Consider the following 6,145-nt stretch of genomic DNA (forward strand, 5'->3'; position numbering starts at 1 on the left):
TACTACTTTTCTGCCAATGCTGAAGACTCCAAAAGTAGATCTATAAAAAAAAAGAAACACAAAAGCGCTTAAAAAAGTACAAAAATGAACAAAATTTAAAACAAAATGTAAAATGTAAAAAAAAAAAGAAATGTCATATTTGTCCTTATTAAATTTTAAAACTCACTTTCCCACCACCTACAATGCTCCTCAATAACCTTTTTTTTAAAAAAAAAAAAAGTAAATACTGTATAAAGTAAATACTGTTATATACAAAATATGTGCTGGATCAACTTCTCTTGTAGAAAAAAACCAAGGTCATTTGTTTTGCAGAACTCATTTAGGGGATATTGCTGAACATATTTTTTTTTTTTTTGCAGTTTCCCATTTTAAAAGCAAGAAATACAAAGCAAAATTGCGAAATTGTGAAAACTGGAAAAAGTTACTGTCAACTTTGAAAGAGATTAATATGCCCCTAGCAACCATGCCCCCCCCCCCCAGGGATCTATTGCACGTAGAGTCCCACCATGCTAAATAAAAAAAATGAAGTTTCAAAAAAGTGATTTTACCCGATTGGCTCTAGCTGGGTGCAAGTGATATACATTTAATTTGATTTATTTTCCCTTTTTTGTCATTTTTAATATTTTATTCATGCAAAATGGAGCAAGATGGTTTTAAAAGATTTGTGTGGGCTTGCTAATTAAGCGAGACTTAAAACGGTTGAACAGAGGCTTAGTAAACATGAAAATTCCTCTGGATCTGCAGTATAATAAAAGCCCTGGTTTTAAGGGGTTAAAGTGCATATGATGGCTAGAGTGTTCCTTTAAAGATGGATTGCTAAAACCACCAAAAATACATTAGCACTTTAAAGAAGGCAAAAACTGATATTAAAACATTAAATTAAAAAAAAAAAAACGTATCTGCAGTCTGTTGTTCTTAAAGGGTCGCTATGTAGATCTGGAGATATTTGGTTTAAAATTACAGCGGAGTCCCATGTAAAAAATTATTTTTTCCTCCTTAAAATCATAAAATCCAGCACTGTATACAGTAACATAGGAGGGCACGGACAAAAAAAGTTTGTTTTTTAAAAAAAAAAAATTATAGCAATGCTAATGTAGTACGTTCCTCCATAGACTTTCATTAATTAGATGGTCCAACTTGATGTTTAAGACTGAGCCATTCTATCATTCCCCACAGGCAGTATGACAAGAAGTCGGGGGGTTGTCTAGTAGATTGCCTGAAAAAGTACATGGGACAAAAACTAAAACTGTTTGCTTACGGGAGCAAGGACATTGCCACTGGGTGTCTCAAGGGCACCTTGGGGCAGCTTCTCCTCTTGCCCTTTGGGAGTTATGGCCCTGGATCCCTCTTTGTTTTTTTTAGCAGAGGTTCATTAAGTAGACTTATGGGCCTAGGGAATTCTGAATATACCGTCCTCATCATGGCACCTACAAGATTCCTGAGCATTCGTAAATTGCTACAGTTACTGGCCATTGATGGAGAGCCCATCCCGTCATCAGGTAACAACAATGAATTTATAATACTTACTGTAGGATATTTATTATTATTATTATTATTTATTGTTTTATATAGCGCCATCATATTCCATAGCGCTGTACAATGGGTAGACGCAACATAACAAGTAGTACATAACAACAATAACAACGCCAGTTTAGTACTCCTCTCATTGTTTCCTGCTGTATTTTTGTACTGTTTCAGCAGAAACATTGTGGATGTTCTTGTATATATATATCTATACAAGAACATCCAGTTAACCTTCTTAAAAATCTAAAGAATAGTTATATTGTTTGAATTACAGCTACACTTCCTTTATAGACAACATCTAGAAACAAGCATAGTGAGAGAACCGGCCGTGAAAAAAACTCGTGTTTGGCTTAAGTAGATCTGGATCAAAGTGAGCTTTAGAAATCAATCTTATTGTTTAAATTTCAATATCTCGTTCTAGTTAGGGAAATCTGTTGTGTTAAACTCGCATAAAGGAAATTCAGTTATGTATTAAGTTATATACTTACAGTAAAAATAATAATTTTACTGAATAAAAAAAAAAAAACATATGTTCAGAACTCAGAGGGTGGTAGATAAGTGAAACAGCCTCCCAGCAGAAGTGGTAGAGGGTAATACAGTGAGAGAATATAAACATGCATGGGATAGACATACGGCTCCTGAATCTAAGACGAGACCAACGACTGTTTAAGGTTTGAGTCTTTACAGCAGGGGCAGAATGGGTCGGACCTGCCAGCAGATTCTATGTTTTTAACCATATTCACCCCAAAGCGCAGCGGACGTATGGAGCGAGGGATTGTACAACTGAACCTTTAGTCTGTTTTAGTAATTTTTAATTATCTCTACTGGGAGCGGTGTATTTCTGGGGCGTTATTTTTATTTTTTCCTTCATTTTTTTATTTTAGTGTTTACATTATTATTAGTATTATTATTGCTACTATTATTACCCCCCCAATATTTTTGCCCTGCTCTCTCTTGTATCAGAGGGTACCCCTGATGTCAACTCTGGGGTCCAAATAAATATTATTATTTAATTTGTTTCGCTCTAGTATTCAAACACCGTCAGGATTATGGTGTTTGGATGACAGCCCGACCCCCCATGAGCTAGACGGGGGCTGCACAGTGTACCCCAGAACCCTTTGGCTTTTAACCTGCTCTATTGTAATACCTGGCAATTCCAATTTATTAGGGTCATCCGCACCACAAGGGGGCAGTGGTACTCTTAGCGATTTATTACCTTCTGCTATTTATTTGTTGTAATACACAAAAGCGAGATATTTTAAATAAATGTACAAAAAAAACCAATATAAATAAAATATTTATCTGCCGCTAAAAACCCCCCAATATGCTATCATTATTATCATCTATTGTTTTATATAGCTCCATCATATTCCATAGCGCTGTACGATGGGTAGACACTACATAAAAAGTAGAATATAACATCTCAATTTGACAACATGTAAGGAGGGCCCTGCTCAAAGGAGCTTACAATCTAGAAGTTATATACTGAATGTCTGCATGCTTGTAACCAGGGCCGGAATGGGGACAACAAGGCAGCCCTGGCACTTTAAGGCCAGCGGCCGTCTGATGATGTGAGCGCGGCAAACTTCTAGATGTGAAAGGATTTTATGCACAAGTACCGAGCGGCCAGGCCTATCCAGCTGGTGGCTGCACACTGCAGTATAGGTTGCCGGCGGCCGGTGGCCCACTTGAGCATTTGCCCGGTGTGCCAGATGGCCAGTCCGGGCCAGATTGCATCTATGTAATGCGGACAGGGGTAATTCGGTGGACATTATGTATTTATATCTTAGAGTTCCCCTGTCCCAGAAAGCTTACAATCAAAGTTGAGATGATGCTGCTTTTCATGAAAACCTTATTGAGTTTTTTTTTTAATGTACTAAGTCTAGTGTATTCTGGTGGTTATTGGCGGGGGTTACCCATTACAAAAAATATTTGGATAAAGATTCTAAGGTTATTGATCTTTTTATTAAAGCGACAGTAACACCTTAAACAATAGGCTGCGATAGTTAATGTGGGAGTCAAAGTTCACACATTGATGTGCAATTAGTTTTCCATCTAATAAAGTAGATCACTATAAATGTATGCTTCCCGTTGCTCGACTTTGCTCATTTATATCTCAATAAATACCAGTCTTTTAGATTGTAAGCTCCTTTGAGCAGGGCCCTCCTCACCATCTGTCTCTGTATGCCAGATTGTTATGTGTTGTACTAGTTGTCATGTTCTGGTTACCTATTGTACAAAATAATAAATAATAATACCAATGTTACTTATGTTTGGATTATTTATATTTAAAGTACTCAGAAGTGAAGTCCATTTATAAAAAGGTTTTTTTTTAAATGTCTGTATATGAATAGTTAATGCTAGTTCTTTTTGGAAACATTCAAATATAGCAAACCTTTTTTTTGTACTAACCTTAGACAATTTCTTCTTGCACTACCCAGTTATTCCACCTGGGGGCACCAGCTGCCCCCTCAAACTAAATACAATTATTTACTGGCAAATCCTGGTAATATATTAAACCACATTTGACCACATTTTTTAAATGAAATACAAGGACATTCTTTTTTTTATATGTATATTTAAATATAAAGACGCAGAAAGTATATATGTGGTGAAAAAAAAATGAATGCATCCATTAAAAACATATTAATTTTGTGTGAGCTATAAACAGAAAGTACATTTTTTAACATTTTTATTTAAATTCTTTTTTCCTTATTGTCAGACTAAGGGTTTTTTGTTATTATAAAGTATAGATCACCACAGATACTATTCTCATGCTATTAAAATAAATGCAGCTAGTTTTTCCAAAAAATATTTTGGAATAAATACTTAGCACTTGCCTCTATGCACACACGGAAGGATATGGGGGTTGAGAGCGAGCGAGCGAGTACGGGGACAAAGAAACAGGGACCAGGGTGTATAATTCTGAGCAAATTTGGGTAAAGATGACGTAAGTAAGTGACCCGCGCCCATTGGGTTTGCAATACTCCGAAACCCTTGGTATAAATGGCTCTAGGAGTTTAAATAAACTCAGAAGAAACAGAAAAACCCAGAAACATATAATTTGCCGGCAGATTGTCCTCACTCGGCCCCCGTCTAGTCCGTCGGTTTTTCCTGCTGTAAAGACTCAAACCTTAATCAGTCGTTGGTCCCGTCTTGGATTCAGGAGCCGTATGCCTGTCCCGCGCATGTTTAATCCCCTCACTGTATTACCCCTTCGTTAAGTAACATTAACATTAAAAGGGCAGTAAGGGTTCATAAACTGGTATATTTGCTTATCCCGATTCACTAAACCTATTCTGGACATCTTCTTTACGTAGTAGTGTGCCAGCACACACTAAGGCTAACATCACACACTAAAATACATACGTGTTGACATCAACACCACTTGCTGATACACACTCACAGCTACTCGATACATTAACACCAGATTCTCACACACACTCATGCTAACACCATACACCAACATACACACACTAACACCACACACTAACACACATGCTGAAATGAACACTAACACAATACACTTACACAAGTACACGCTTTCTAACACCATATACTTATACATACACGTACATACACACTTACACACACTCATTGACTTTCCTTCTCTTCGCCCTCATCCATCTTTAGGAAAGCTCTCTCTATCTCTCCATCTTAGCTCTTGGCCAGCCCTGACTTTGTTCTTGTGCAAGGTGCTGCTCTACTACTTCAAGGTGATATGTGATACGTAACCCCAGTAGCTGGGAACCGGAAAGGTGGGAACATGGGCCACATTATTAACTTTTGGCCTGTGATTGAAGGTTTGGGGCTGGATAATACTTCGTTTTTGGTTTGGCCAGGGCCAGAACATGACCATTCACTTACCCATTGAGCCACTTCAGGAAGTAGTGAAGCGGAACGCCGTGATATGGCATACAGGGGTGCTTTGTTTCAATACATTGAACAATGCGAGGTGGCCATATGGAGCTGAAAAAGCACAGCCCGTTATCCTCTGTCTCAGCAGGGTAGTGCCTGAAAATCGTGACTGCTCCGCTTCAAACAGGACACTTGGGAGATATGGTTCTGTTCCTCTTTCCTCTGTCTGTTGACATTTATATTATTTGGCATTTAATAAATTCACTCAGTGCGAAGTTCTAAGAAGGTATGTGTATAATGTATGTGCACATTAAATCCATTACACACAATGTTGAAGGAGAGGATCTCATCAGTGAATGGAGCACAGAAGCTGTGTAATAGAGCTCCCTAAAAAGAGATGCTATATTTGGGTTATCTATTTATTTATTTACTCTTGTTTCATAACAGTGATGTCATTAGCATGGGGCAAAAGGGACAGCTGTCTAGGTACCAAGTACCTTTGGCCCTATCTCGGTATTTGGAGGTAGAGATCTGTGTAGCCACTGGCGCAGACCTCTCCATTATAGATTACTTCTTCAGGTTCTGTGCACCACCAGATACTGCAGAGCTCCAGGATATGACATCATACCCCGGAGTCTGACATCAGATGGCACATAAACCGCGAAGGAGGAATGACCGGTGCAGAAGTCTGGGCCGGCATGTGCATAGACATTTCCGGCACATTGAACACAATGGGAGTAGCAGCAGCAGCCAATCACGTGGG

Source organism: Spea bombifrons, chromosome 3 (assembly GCF_027358695.1).
Source record: "Spea bombifrons isolate aSpeBom1 chromosome 3, aSpeBom1.2.pri, whole genome shotgun sequence".
Classification (NCBI taxonomy): Eukaryota; Metazoa; Chordata; class Amphibia; order Anura; family Pelobatidae; genus Spea; species Spea bombifrons.